This window comes from Lipotes vexillifer, unplaced genomic scaffold (assembly GCF_000442215.2).
Source record: "Lipotes vexillifer unplaced genomic scaffold, Lipotes_vexillifer_v1.1 scaffold822, whole genome shotgun sequence".
NCBI classification, from domain to species: Eukaryota; Metazoa; Chordata; class Mammalia; order Artiodactyla; family Lipotidae; genus Lipotes; species Lipotes vexillifer.
Genome location: NW_006770496.1, coordinates 2,067,536 through 2,083,479, shown reverse-complemented (window position 1 = coordinate 2,083,479; position 15,944 = coordinate 2,067,536).

Below are 15,944 nucleotides of genomic sequence, written 5' to 3'. Positions count from 1 at the left end.
GTGAATGTCAATCCCCAACTCCTAACTTATCCCTCCCCACCTCCACCTTTCCCCTTTGGTAGCCATAAGTTTGTTTTTAAAGAGTCTGTTTCTGTTTTGTAAATAAGGTCATTTGTATTATCTTTTTAGATTCCACGTATAAGTGATATCATATGATATTTGTCTTTGACACCTCACTTAGTATGATAATCTCTAGGTTCATCCATGTTGCTGCAAATGGCATTATTTCATTCTTCTTAATGGCTAAGTAATATTCCATTGTATATATGTACCAGATCTTCTTTATCCACTCCTCTGTCAGTGGACATTTAGGTTGCTTCCATGTTTTGGCTGTTGTAAACAGTGCTGCAATGAACATTGGGGTGCATGTATCCTTTCGGACCACGTTTCTCTCTGGATATATGCCCAGGAGTGGGATTGCACGATCATACGGTAGCTCTATTTTCAGTTTTTTAAGGAACCTCTGTACTGTTCTCCATAGTGGCTGCACCAATTTACATTCCCACCAACAGTGTAGGAGGGTTCCCTTTTCTCCATACCCTCTCCAGCATTTATTGTTTGTGGACTTTTTGATGATGGCCATTCTGACTGGTATGAGGTGATGTCTCATTGTAGTTTTGATTTTCATTTCTCTAATAATTAGGGATGTTGAACATCTTTTCATGTGCTTCTTGGCCACTTGTATGTCTTCTTTGGAGAAATGTCTATTTAGGTCTTCTGCCCATTTTTTGATTGGGTTGTTTGTTTTGATATTGAGCTGTTTGTAAATTTGGAAATTAATCCTTTGTCAGTCGCATCATTTGCAAATATTTTCTCCCATTCTGTGGGTTGTCTTTTCATTTTGTTTATGGTTTCCTTTGCTGTGCAAAAATGTTTGAGTTTAATTCGGTCCCATTTGTTTATTTTTGTTTTTATTTCCATTACTCTAGGAGACGGATCAAAAAAAGATGTGGCTGCGATTTATGTCAGAGTGTTCTGCCTATGTTTTCCTCTAAGAATTTTATATTGATAGTATCCAGTCTTACATTACATCTTTAATCACATTGGAACTGTGAAGTGGCATTTTTAAACAGAGATTCCTGAGATGGCTTTGCCTCTTAGCCAACAGGGCACCATCCCTGTTCTGTGCTTCAAGGAATCCTATGAATTTTCTACACTGTAAAATTCCCCCCATTCACTGACTCTAAAAACCCAGGCACAGGGAGTCAAGAAAGGCCAAGACGAGGCCCAGCTCCAACCACAGACTTGCTGGGTCCTGGGGGGCCACTTGTGAACTGCATTTCCCAGGCCCTCAGTTTCTATCCTGCTCTAAAGTGGTACATCTTACTGAGCTATCAAACAAGGAGCATTTCTCTCCTGGGCAGTGGGGCTCCCACTTCAGTGCATGGAAGTATCTCCCTAGGAGCTCACTGGCATGCAGGTTCCTCAGCCCTGACTGTGAGAGTCTGATGCTGGAACGCTGATTAGGTCTGCCTGTGGTCCAGCTGGGTTGATGAAGGTGCCCCGAGACACACACTTTGAGAAATACCGACGTGGAGGGGACTTCGTTTAAACAGAGTGCCGAGAAATGTGGCTGAACCCACTATAAATAATACCCCAAGATAGAGATGGGGTGACTGAAGCTTCAAGAAATGCACTAGTTTATAAGAATTTTAGTGTGGCTTTCACTGACTAGGTAAGGGATTCCTTCAGCAGGGGTAATAACTACCTGGATCTATGAAGGAGATCAACAGGGTGCTCAACACATGAAGGGTCAAAGGTGACAAACGGCAGGAGAGCCACTGTGACGGTGACTGTTTTATCAAGAGTCTGAGTCCTTGGCTTGCTGTCCCAATGGAGCTGGCAGTGAGGATCTTTCATTACTTTAATTACCAAACACAAGACCAGCTTTCAAAGACTGATGTTGGGTAAATCCTTATTATTTATAGAACTGGTAAGCAACTGGAGCTCTAGGAGTTTCTCTGAACGTTTCTTCCGAATTTTTCTGAACGTATCATTCTTCATTTACTTATCCAATTCCAAATTACCGGAGGATTTTTTTTAGAAGTGTAGTCTTTTCATATGTATCTCACAGAGGGGTCTTATGCACCTGCTGGCAAGCAGCCGTCAGACTGAGTGGTTTTGGTGCTGAGGCCAGCTGGTGCAGTGAATGCCTGGGAGGATCAGACCTGCCAGCCTTCACAGGCAGCTTCCAGCTGGACTGAAGGCAAGGGCCCCGCTTCTCATCGGAAGCATACAGATGTTCACGTTCTCAAAGCAAAGAATTGTCCCTGACAAATCTACTCACACATCTAACACCGAAACACCTCAGATGTTTTCCAAAGGCTCTCAGGAATCCCAGTTTATAGGAGATCTGTTTACCTGGCGAGTGGGGTGAGAGGGGGGCTAGACCTCTGTGTGATTTCCAGTATTTTATTTGAAGATAACCCACAAGTTTAAAGGGTCTGAAGGCTGCATTGTCAGTGGGTGTCTTGGGTCTGGGAAAAACCCTGAAGACCCACAGAGCTGTTGTGTATCAAAGCAAGATGGTGTTAAGATGAGAAGTCATCAATTCCCTAGACTCACCTGTGTGTGATCCAGAAACAATGGGGACCCCAGGTTGTGGGCCATTGTTAGCTGCTGAGCTGAGAAATCTCTTTGGCCAGAGGATCTGGTGTCTTTTCTCTCTCATTTCTCTAAAAGGAAAACACTGGTTTTCCTGAGAAGTATCTTAGGTAATTATGTTAGGAAGCTGTGGTAAGATAAAATAGCATCTGAATATCAAACTGCACACATTTCACATAGGTATTGCTTATTTGAAAGACACGTTAAAATGTTATTGAAGATCTCTCTCAAGACTGTAAATAGTATATACTTCAGCATAGAATAGACTCTGTATATTTACATACAGAGTATGTATTTTGCTTTTCAGCCCAACTCATCTCAAGGAATTTTATGACAAACTTGTCAGTGAGTGATTTAAATTGGACAAAGAGGAAACAGATTTTGGAACAGGCCTGCAGGACACTTCAGAAGCCTCAAGCCTGCTCTTGAGCTCTTTAAAGTGACATGAAAATTTTTCCTAGAAAAGTTATGTTTGCTTAAAATCAGAGTGTATAGGGTGTAGCTCCAAGCCTCAATCAGAGAGATTAATCATGGTGAGGGCCTCCAGCCTGAAAAAAGGAAGAGTTGCAAGAGAAGGGGAAAAGAAGAGCTTGTGGTCCCTCTGCTGGACAGTTGTGGAGTGGCACCCAGAAATTGACACCAGAACTCTTCCGGTGCTCAAATAGCTCACCATCAAGAGAACTAGACCTTCCAACACAAAAAAGAGCTACTGTTCTACTAAATCCAAGGTCAGTTTACATGTAAAATCCAAGCTACATAATATAGTAATTAACTAGGAAAATACTGTAAATATGATAGAGGTTATTTTTAAAAGGCAAGAAAGCCGAATATCTGATTTATCTAAATTTTAGAGTTTACTCCTTAGGTCATCACATATTTGCTACTCTTAAGAACTTTGATATATATGCTGTTGGGATTTTTTTCACATTTAGCTCATCCCCGTGTCAGAAAAAAATCTCCAGAGCTGTGCAGTCTCTTGAAATTGTCACCCACTGAAATTCTACTTTAAAAAAAATTGAAATATAGTTGGCATACAATATTATGTTCATTTCAGGTATGCTACATAGCTATTTGATATTTGCATACATTATGAAATGATCACCTCAGTAAGTCTAGTCCCCATACAAAATTATTACAATATTACTGACCATATTCTTTATGCTGTATATTACATCCCTATGGCTTATTTATTTTACAACTGGAGGTTTGTATCAATACCTCTTAATCCCCTTAACCTATTTCACTCACTCCCCCAACCCCATGCCCTCTGACACCACCCATTTGTTCTCTATATGAGTCTGTTTTCATTTTTTTTTATTTGCTTTGTTTTTTAGATTCTGCATATTGGTGAGATCATACGGTATATGTGTCTTTGTCTGTCTGACTTATTTCACTTAGCATAATACCCTCTAGTTCCATCCATGTTGTTGTAAATGGCCAGATTTCCGTTTTTCCAAGGCTGGATAACATTCCATTGCATATATATACCACATCTTCTTTATCCATTCATTTATTGATGGATACTTACATTGCGTCCATATCTTGGCTGTTGTAAATAATGCTGCAATGAACATTGGATGCATATATCTTTTCAAATTAATGTTTTTGTTTTCTTTCGGTAAATACCCAGAAGTGATATTGCTGGATCATATGGCAGTTCTGTTTTTAATTTTTTTGAGAAAACTCCATACTGTTTTCCATAGTGGCTACATCAATTTACAATCCCACCAACAGTACAGGAGGGTTCCCTTTTCCGTACATCCTTGACACTGCTTATTTTTTGTCTTTTTCATAATAGCCATTCTGACAGGTGTGAGGCGTTATCTCACTGTGGTTTTGATTTGCATTTCCCTGATGATTAGTGATGTTGAACATCTTTTTATGTGTCTGTTGGCCATCTGTATGTCGTCTTTGGAAAAAATGTTCAGTTCCTCTGCCCATTTTTTTAATTAAAGGGTTTTTTTTTTATGTTGAGTTGTATGATTTCTTTGTATATTTTGGATATTAACTTTTTATCAGATACATTGTCTGCAAATATCTCCCATTTGGTAGACTGCCTTTTAAAACAATTATTTATTTATTTATTTATTTATGGTTGCGTTGGGTCTCGGTGCTGCACGCAGGCTTTCTCTAGTTGCAGTGAGCGGGCGCTACTCTTTATTGTGGTGTGTGGGCTTCTCATTGCAGTGGCTTCTCTTGTTGTGGAGCACAGGCTCTAGGTGTGTGGGCTTCAGTAGTTGTGGTTCGCAGGCCCTAGAGAGCAGCCTCAGTAGTTGTGGCGCACGGGCTTAGTTGCTCCGCAGCATGTGGGATCTTCCTGGACCAGGGCTCGAACCCATGTCCCCTGAATTGGCAGGTGGATTCTTAACCACTGCGCCACCAGGGAAGTCCCTGCCTTTTTGTTTTGTTGATAGTTTCCTTTGCTGTGCAAAAGCTTTTTACTTTGATGTAGTCCCATTTAGTTATATTTGCTTTTGTTTCTCTTGATGGAGACAGATCCAAAAAAAAATATTGCTAAGACCAATGTCAAAGAGCATACTGCCTATGTTTTCTTCTAGTGGTTTTATGGTTTCAGGTCTTACATATAATTCTTTAATCTATTTTGAGTTTATTTTTGTATATGGTGTGAGTAGTCCAGTTTCATTCTTTTGCATGTAGCTGTGCAGGTTTTCCAACACCATTTACTGAAGAGGCTGTCTTTACCCCATTGTATATTCTTGCCTCCTTTGTCATAGATTAATTGGCCATGTAAGCCTGGGTTTGTTTCTGGGCTCTCTGTTCCACTGATCTCTATGTTGTTTTTTCTGCCACTACCATGCTATTTTGATCACTATAGATTTGTAGTATAATTGGAAATTAGGGAGTCCTATGCCTCTAGTTTTGTTCTTCTTTAACATTGTTTTAGCTATTTGGGGTCTTTGTGTTTCCATACAAATTTTAGAATTACTTGTTCTAGTTCTGTGAAAAACGCCATTGGTATTCTGATAAGGATTACACTGAATCTGTAGATTGCCTTGGGTAGTATAATCATTTTAACAATATTAATTCTTCCAATCCATTTGTGTCATCTTCAATTTCTTTCAAATATCAAAAAAGATATTGCTGTGATTTATGTCAAAGAGTGTTCTGCCTATGTTTTCCTCTAAGACTTTTTATAGTTTTATAGTGTCAGGTCTTACATTTAGGTCTTTAATCCATTTTGAGTTTATTTTTGTGTATGGTGTTAGAAAATGTTCTAATTTCATTCTTTTACATGCGACTGTCCAGTTTTCCCAGCACCAGTTATTGAAGATTGTATTTCCTCCATTGTATAGTCTTGCCTCCTTTGTCACAGATTAAATGACCATGTGTGGGTTTATTTCTGGGGTTTCTATGCTGTTCCATTGATCTATATTTCTGTTTTTGTGCCAATACCATACTATTTTGATTAATGTAGCTTGTAGTATAGTCTGAAATCAGGGAGCCTAACTCCTCTGGCTCCATTTTTCTTTCTCAGGATTGCTTTAGCTCTTTGGGGTCTTCTGTGTTGCCATACAAGTTAAAAATCTTTTTTGTTCTAGTTCTGAGAAAAATGTTATTGGTAATTTGATAGAGATCGCATTGAATCTGTAGATTAGCTAGTGTAGTATAGTCATTTTGACAATATTCATTCTTCCAATCCAAGAACATGATATATCCTTCCATCTGTGCCATCTTCGATTTCTTTAATCAGCATCTTATAGTTTTCAGAGTACAGGCCTTTTGCCTCTTTAGGTAGGTTTATTCCTAGGTATTTTATTCTTTTTGATGTGATGGTAAATGGGATTGTTTCCTTAATTTCTCTTTCTGATCTTTTCATTGTTGGTGTATAGAAATTCAAGAGATTTCTTTGTATTAATTTTTTTATCCTGCAACCTTACCAGATTCATTGATGAGCTCTAGTAGTTTTCTGGTAGCATCTTTAGGATTTTCTATGCATAGTATCATGTCATCTGCAAATGGTGACAGTTTTTCTTCTTTTCCAATTTGGTTTCCTTTTATTTGTTTTTCTTCTCTGATTGCCGTGGCTAGGACTTCCAAAACTATGTTGTATAAAAGTGGTGAGAGTGGACAACCTTGTCTTTTTCCTAATCTTAGAGGAAATGCTTTCAGCTCATTAAGTATGATGTTAGCTGTGGGTTTGTCATAATATGGTCTTAATTATGTTGAGGTAGGTTCCCTCTATGCCCACTCTCTGGAGGGTTTTTATAAATTGGTGCTGAATTTTGTCAAAACCTTTTGCTGCTTTTGAGATGATCACATGGTTCTTATTCTTCAATTTGTTGATGTGGTGTAATACACTGATTTGTGGATATTGAAAAATCCTTGCATCCCTGGGATAAATCCCAGTTGATCATGTTGTATGATCCTTTTAATGTATTGTTGGATTTGGTTTCCTAGTATTTTGTTGAGGATTTTTGCGTCTAAGTTCATCAGTGATATTGGCCTGTAATTTTCTTTTTTTTTTGTGGTTTATCTTTGTATGGTTTTGGTATTAGGGTGATGGTGGCCTCATAGAATGAGGTTGGGAGTATTCTTTCCTCTGCAATTTTTTGGAATAGTTTGAGAAGGACAGGTGTTCACTGTTCTCTAAATGTTTGATCGAATTCACCTGTGAAGCCATCTGGTCCTGTACTTGTGTTTGTTGGAACCTTTTAAATCACAGTCTCAATTTCAGTACTTGTGGTTTGTCTGTTCATATTTTCCATTTCTTCCTGGTGCAATCTTGGAAAGTTGTACCCTTCTAAGAATTTGTCCATTTCTTCTATATTGGTATATAGTTGCTTGTAGTAGTCTTTTATGATCCTTTGTCTTTCTGTGGGGTCCACCGTAACATGTTTTTCATTTCTAATTTTATTGATTTGACCTTTCTCTTTTTTTTCTTGAGTCTGGCTAAAGGTTTCTCAATTTTATTTATCTTTTCAAAGAACCAGCTCTTAGTTTCATTGATCTTTTCTATTGTTTTCTTCATCTCTATTTCATTTATTTCTGCTCTGATGTTTATGATTTCTTTCCTTCTAACAACTTTGGGTTTTGTCTGTTCTTCTTTCTTTAGTTGCTTTAGGTGTAAGTTTCGGTTGTTTGAGATTCTTCTTGTTTCCTGAGGTAAAATTGTATTGCTATAAACTTCCTCCTATAACTGCTTTTGCTGCATCTGATAGGTTTTGGATCATCGTGCTTTCATTTTCATTTGTCTCTAGGTATTTTTTGGTTTTGTCTTTGATTTCTTCAGCGATCCATTGGTTGTTTAGTAGCATATTGTTTAGCCTCCACGTGTTTGTGATTTTTACATTTTTCTTATCATGTAGTTGATTTCTAACCTCATAGTATTTTGGTCAGAAAAGATGCTTGATACGATTTTAATTTTCTTAAATTTACCAAGGCTTGCTTTCTGGCCCCCAGCGTGTGACCTATCCTGGAGAATGTTCTGTGTGCACTTGAGAAGAATGTGTATTCTGCTGCTTTCGGATGAAATATCAATTACATTCATCTGGTCTAATGTGTCATTTAAGGCCTTTTTTTCCTTTTGGATTTTCTGTCTGGGTGATCTGTCCATTGATGTAAGTGGGATGCTGAAGTCCCCCACTATTATTCTCTTACTGTGAATTTTTTCCTTTTATGTCTGTTAACATTTGCCTAATGTATTGAGTTGCTCCTGTGTTGCCTGCATATATATTTACAATTGTTATATCTTCTTCTTGGATTGGTCCCTTGATCATTATGTAGTGTCCTTCTTTGTCTCTTGTAACAGTCTTTATTTTAAAGTCTATTTTGTCTGATATGAGTATTGCTACTCCGCCTTTCTTTTGATTTCCATTTACATGGAATACTTTTTTCCATCCCCTCACTTTCATCTGTATGTATCTCTAGATCTGAAGTGGGTGTATCCGTTCAGCCACTCTGTCTTTTGGTTGGAGCATTTAATCTATTTACATTTGAGGTAACTTATCAATATGTATGTTTTTACTGCAATTTTGTTAATTGTCTTGGGTTTGTTTTTGTAGGTCTTTTTTCTTCCCTTCCTCTTTCGTTCTGTTGTGATTTGATGACTATCTTCAGTGTTGTGTTTGGATTGCTTTTTCTTGTGTGTGTATCTACTGTCGGTTTTTGGTTTGTGGTTACCATGAGATGTAGCAGCCTATGTATAAAGAAGATTGTTTTAAGTTGCTGGCCTTTTAATTTCAAATGCATTTCCAATATCCCACATTTTTATTCTCCTCTACCCACGATTGCTGGTTTTGATATATTTGTGTGTGGACAAATATGTATGTTTACTTCTACTGGTGAGCTTTACCATTCATAATTTTGTTGGCCTTTTTATTCTTTGCTGCATTGGGTCTTTGTTGCTGCGTGTGGGCTTTCTCTAGTTGTGGCGAGCAGGGGCTACTCTTGATTGCAGTGCACAGGCTGTTGGCACGTAGTCTTCAGTAGTTGTGGCACACAGGCTTAGTTGCTCCACAGCATGTGCGATCTTCCTGGACCAGGCATTGAACTAGTGTCCCCTGCATTGGCAGGAGGATTCTTAACCACTGCACCATCAGGAAAGTCCACTGTGGCCTGTTCTTTTCCGCCTAGAGAAGTTCCTTTAGCATTTGTTGTAAGGCTGGTTTGGTGGTGCTGAATTCGCTCAGCTTTTGCTTGTCTGTAAAGCTTTTGATTTCTCTGTCGAATATGAACTAGAGCCTTGCTGGATAGAGTATTCTTGGTTGTAGGTTTTCCCCTTTCATCACTCTAAATAAATCATGCCACTCCCTTCTGGCCTGCAGTTTCTCCTGAAAAATCAGCTAATAACCATATGGGGACTCCCTGGTATGTTTTTATTGCTGTTCCCTTGTTGCTTTTAATATTTTCTCTTTTGTCATTAATTTTTGTCATTTTGATTAATGTGTGTCTTGGCATGTTCCTCCTTGGGTTTATCCTGTAAGGGACTCTCTGCACTTCCTGGACTTGTTTCCTTTCCCATGTTAGGGAAGTTTTTAAGTTACTATCTCTTCAAATATTTTCTCAGGCCCTTTCTCTCTCTCTTCTCTTTCTGGGAACCCTATAATGTGAATGTTGGTGTGTTTAATGTTGTCTCAGTGGTCTCTTAGACTCTCCTTTCTTTTCATTCTTTATTCTGTTCCACAGCAGTGATTTCCACCAATCTGTCTTCCAGTTCACTTATTCTTCTGCCTCATTTATTTTGCTATTAATTCCTTCTAGTGTATTTTTCATTTCAGTTATTGTATTGTTCACCTGTTTGTTCTTCAGATCTTCTAGCTGTTTGTTAAACATTTCTTGTATCTTCTCAGTCTGTGCTTCCACTCTTTAAGATCTTGGATCAACTTTACTATCATTACTCTGAATTCTTATTCAGGCAGATTGCCTATCTCCACTTCACCTAGTTGTTTCTGGGGTTTTACCTTGTTCCTTCATCTGGACCATATTTCTTTGCCATCTCATTTTGTTGAACTTTGTTTGTGGTCTCCATCTCAGGCTACAGGTTTGTAGTTCCTCTTGCTTCTGCTGTCTGTCCCCTGGTGGGTGAGGTTGTTCCGGGGGTTTGTGCAGGCTTCCTGGTGGGAGGGACTGGTGGGTGGAGCTGGGTCTTGTACCTCTGGTGGGCAGGGCCACTTCAAGTGGGTGTGTTTAGAGGCAGCTGTGGACTCGTGACTTTAGACAGGCTGCCTGCTATAGGTGGGGCTATGTTCCCACTCTGTTGGTTGTTTGGCCGGAGGTGGCCCAGCACTGAAGCCTACAGGCTGTTGGGCAGGGCCAGGTCTCACTGCCAAAATGGCAACCTCTGGGAGAGCTCACACTGATGAATACTCCCTGGGGCCACCACCACCAGTGTCTTTACCCCCACAGTGAGCCACAGCTGACTCCTGCCTCCCCAGGAGACCCTCCAAGACCTGCAGGTAGGTCTGGCCCAGGCTCCTATGGAGTCGCTACTTTGCGGTGGTTCCCAGTGCTCATGATACCTTGTGTGTGTGTGCCCCGCAAGAGTGCAGTCTCTGTTTCCCTCAGTCCTGTGGAGCTCCTGCACTCAAGCCCCGTTGGCCTTCAAAGCCAAATGCTCTGTGAGCTTCTCCTCCTGATGCCAGACCCCAGGCTGGGGCTCAGAACTCTCAGTCCTGTGGGATAGCCCCTGTGATATAATTATTTTCCAGGTAGGTGTGTCGCCTACCTGGCAGGTATAGGATTTGATATCACAAAAGTGCCCCTCCTACCAGCTCACTGTGGCTTTGTCTTTGGACGTAGAGTACCTTTTTTTGGGTAGGTTCCAGTTTTTTTTGTCTATGGTTGTTCACCAGTTAGTTGTGATTTTGGTGTTTTTGTGACAGGAGGTGAGTTCAAGTCCTTCTACTCTGCCATCTTGTCTCCTCCTTCAAGAGTATTTAATTTAAAAAATGTCCAGTTTGTTTTCTTGGCTTGTGATTTTGGTTCTAAGGTATGTAACTAACTGGAAACAGCAGTGCATGCAGAATTATTTATACAGTAGTAATCTATCGTCGTAAAAAATGATGAAGGATGAAGAGGAGATATATATACATATATTTGTGTTTGCCTGTGTATGTACAAACTGATAAGTTTTATAAGAAACTGAAAATAGTAGTTATGTCTGGTGGGAGAGAACAGGGATGGGAGCCACAGGTGGGAAGGAGAGTTTGTATCATTTTATTTCATTTATTCAGAAGAAATTTTAAAAATTTCAAAATGCAGTGATTAAATCTAGAATTCTGCTAACACACTGAATAAAACAAACATGAACTCAAAAATGCAAGAAAGATTTAAAGACCATATGTGCATATAGTAAAGTCAAATAAAAATAGTATGGAGTAAAAGTGAGTTTCTTTCTTACTCCTGACTCCTAGTCCTTCAATGTCACCACTCTTACCTGTACCTCATGTAGCCTACCAGAGATGTTCTGTGACTACACAAGTGTACATGTACATACACATACCGTCCCCCGACCCTTTTTAAAAATCAAATAGAAACTGACTTCAAACACCATTCTGAAACATGCTTTTTACTTAACAACAGATTTTGGAGATTGTTCTACAATGATGTAGAATCTAAATCAATATGTACAGGCCTACTTTATTTGTAAATAGGCTATATACAGTTTTAACATATAAATATGTCATCTAACTAGTTCCTTGCTAATGAATTTTAAGGTTGCTTCCACTCTGTTTTTACCACAATGTTGCAGTGCAAAGATACATATCTTTGCACAAAGATATATGTGTACATATATTTTTGCATGTGTGCAATGTATATATGATGAGTGTGTGACTAGCGTGTGTGTGTGTACTTATTGTGGAATTGTTGGGTTAAGGATATATATGCTTTTAACATTTTCATGTATTTTCTAATAGAGCTGTAAAATCAACTTATCAAAAACATCCTTTTGAGATTGTGCTTGGAAGCACCTCTTGGAAGGCAGATCTAGTGGTAATGGACTCTCTCAGCTTTAGTCTGTGTGGGCAAGTCTTTATCTCTCCTTCATTTCTGATGGAAAACTTTGCCAGAGTATTCTTGGTTGGCAGCTTTCTCTCAGCACTTTGAATGTATCACCCCACTGTCTCCTGGCCTGTAAGGTTTTCACTGAGAAATCTGCTAATAACAGTATGGAGGGTCCCTTTTAAGTTACAAGCTTCTTTTCTCTTGCTGCTTTTAAGATTCTCTTTGTCTTTTATAGTTTTATTATAGCATGTCTTGAAGAGAATCTCTTTGAGTTTGGTGACCTTATGAACTTGGATATCCAAATTTTCCCTCAGATTTGGGAAGTTCTCAGCCATTATTTCTTTAATAAGCTGTCTGCCCCCTTCTCCCTCTGAAACTCTAATAATTTGCAAGTTGTTTCTTTTGATTGTATCCCATAGATCACATAGGCTTTCATTATTCTTTTTCATTCTTTCTTTTTTGTTTTCCTCTGACTGAATAATCTCAAAGCTCCCATCTTCTACCTCACAGATTCTTTCTTCTGACTGACACATTCTGATATTGATGCTACTATATTTTTCATTTCATTCACTGTATTTTTCTACTTCAGAATTTGTTTGGTCCTTTATGATTTTTCTTTGTTAAACTGCTCATTTTACTCAACTATTTTCTTGATTTCATCTAATTGTCTATTCTTGTAGCTCACTGAGCTTCCTTAAACAGTTATTTTTCATTCTTTCTTGGGTAAATCACAGATCTCCATGTCTTTGGAATCAGTTACTGGAAGATTATCATAATCCTTTGGTAGTGTCATGTTTTCTTAAGTTTTGCTTTGTCGTCTTTGTATTTGAAATAGCAGTTGCTTCCTCTAGTCTTTACTAACTGCTTCAGCAGAGAAGTAACTTCAGTCATCCCTGCTAGAGATTTTGAGGCTTCCTCAGATCAGCTATGGGTAAGCCTGCTGCACACTTCTTGGCCTCTTATGGCAGAATCCTTAAGCTCTTGTATATCTTCTCTTGAGTCTGCAATGCAAAAGGTTAGGTGCTGACAGTCTCCCTTCTGCTTTCCCAAGTGTGGGGCTAAAGCTCACATTTGTGGTCTCCCTTGGGCCTGCAGATTCAGTTTGGCTTTTTTTGCATGTTCACTAGCCATCTGCCAAAGCTTGCTCTTGATGCTATCAGGAGTGAGACAGGAAGCCACAGGGTGGGTTGTGTGTGTGGGGGTGAGGCGCATGGAGCACTACTGGTTCCCCTGGGCTGGTCAGGGAGACCCACAGGTAAGGTGTCCCCAGTGCCATGTGGGCTAGCTTCTTGATGGGACTGTGAGTTAGTAGGCTCTGTGACTCTTTAATGCCCTCCAGGAGTCCTATCTGCTGTTCTCCTAGCACCTTCCCACCCCCTCATCATGCAGCTCAAGATTCAGTAGTCTGGATGAGGCAAGAGAGAAATGGGCCTCTTTGGCAGCTTCCCACATAGTTGGAGAAGCTGGGTACTCAGTCACTTGCATTTTCCCCTCCAGGAGAAATCATGGGCTGAGAAGGTCTCTCTTGGCCCTGAACTGTGCCACCTTGAGGGAAGGATAATGAGGGTAAAATCAAACTGTTCCTCTTCAAAGCATCTAAACTCATTTATTGCTCCAAAAATGTGATGAAAATTCTCCACTGGAAACCCAGACTTTCACAAAGGTGCTCTTGTCTGTGGGTGATTGTCTGTCTAAGATAGTACTTTCCAAGGGTTTCCACACTGCAGCCGAGAGGGCCTGGAGCTGGTTCGCAGGCCACTGCAGGGTCCATGCCAGGACCTAGGTCTGTATGCCTATAAGCCAATGCATGGGCAGGAAAGATTCCTACCAGGTTGCTTGGCGATTCCTACAAAGTTGCTTGGTGTTGGATCCCTAAGCTCCCACCAGGTCATTTCTGTCTGTATATGGATACCAAATTGCTGGGGGTGGAGGACACAAATGAGGGGAAGCTTTTTCAGCTATGCTGATGTCACTTCTGAAGCTGGTCATCTTTTGTTAGGATAACTGGATAGCTGGGAAGAAATGAATGCTCAGTAATCTCTTAGTGGTCAGATTTCTGCTCTTTGCTTTGTCCTCTTTCTTTAGGTACAATTATTTTCAGTTCTGAAGGCTAGAGGTTCAAGATCAAGGTGTTGGAAAGCTTGATTTTTCCTGAGAACCATAAGGGAAGGATCTGTTCGGGGCCTCTCTCCTTGGCTTGCAGATGGCTGCCCTCTTGCTTCCTCTTCATATGCTTTTCCCTCTGCATACTTGAAATTCCACATGTTCTTAAAGCTAGCTAACAAACACTGGTATTTCTCATCCTGGCAGTTTCAAGATATTAATTCCTTTAGCCACTGGAATCAGAGTGAACAAAAATGAAGAATGAAATCATAGCCAGCTGACAAGGCTTTCACAAGTGCCATAAAGGTTTGAATTCAAAGACCAAGACACTTAAGGATAAAGTGCTGACTCCCTTGGGCATCTGCTGAAGGGCTCAAAGGATCTCCTCAGGGCCTGTGATGACCCAAGCAACTGTATTCTTGGTCTACTCCTTCCCCTAGGCTAAAGTTGCTCAGGTTCCAAACAAGCCTTGCAAAGAGTGGTAATAAAATACTGTAAATAAATACTCACTACTTTGCAAGTGATCTTTGTCTCTGTGCTTCAAACACATGAACAGGCCCATTTACTATGGTTTACATTCTTTTGGTAACACTGTTTGGGTATGGTACTGGCAGTGCTGTAACCTGGGTGTGTGCCACTCTTCCTCACTGGACTGTGGAACATTTCTTGTCTTCATCAGAGGACCTCTGACACTCAGCACAGATTCTGCTCCTCAGTTGGTTCTGCATAAAAGTTTATTCAATAAACAAACAGGGTAGTAAATTAAGACAGAATTTTCCCTCTCTCCTTTTCCCTGTGCCCCATGGGAGTATATGCTAATTAGGGGAAAGGTATGAGAGTGTGGCAAATATATTTCTCTATAAATAAGAATACTAGAAGACAAACATGATTGATGGTATTTTCAATAATTACAATAAAAAACCCAGAAATACCACAATAAAAATATAATTAGGTTTTAAAAGAAGTTTGCATGCATATATATCCAAATAGTTCATTTAAGAACCTCAGTGCTATTTATTTCTATTACAGCTAGACACAAAATGCTCAAAGATTGAAAATATAAAGAAATGAAGACTACGGATTTATGTTTGCAGACTATTTTACTTTGAAACTGTCTGGTGTGAAAACCTAACAAACAGTTTATTAGAATTTGTATTTGATACAACTACATGTTAGAATTTCAGTGGAAAAAACTGATGAAATCCTAATGATCAATAGCCTACAGTAAATGACTATTCTAATTAAAACGAATATGATCTTCAACTATTCTCCTAAGTACTGCTGCTGTAATTTTCTATTTATAAAAACTTTCATTTTAGAGAAAACTGACCTTAATGCTATTTCAAGAAAGAGAATAAACATTAAATCTTCAATCTCAACTTTTAAAGCTTAGAGCTCTTTATTTAAGTATTTCTGCTAATCTTAAACTACTTTTGGTTCATTGCTAACTTTTGAAATATCTTAATGTGATTTAAGGTCTTTTTTTTCTTTTGTCTGGATAGTGCTCATATTTTTTGTCCTTATACCAAAGCAGTAAGGCAAGAAAGTGTTTCCTTTTTCAGATCACATAATATCTATCCATTTTAAAATTCAGGGACTACAACCACTACAAACAATCCTACCAATAGGAAATTAAGGCTGCTGTGATTTTCCTTTATATTTAAACCATAACATAAGATTAGCAGTGTTATTGCCTACAAATGCTGAATTTATAATCATTTGACCTTAAGTCACAGGACATAAATATTGCCATTTCTGTCTGTACTTCAACT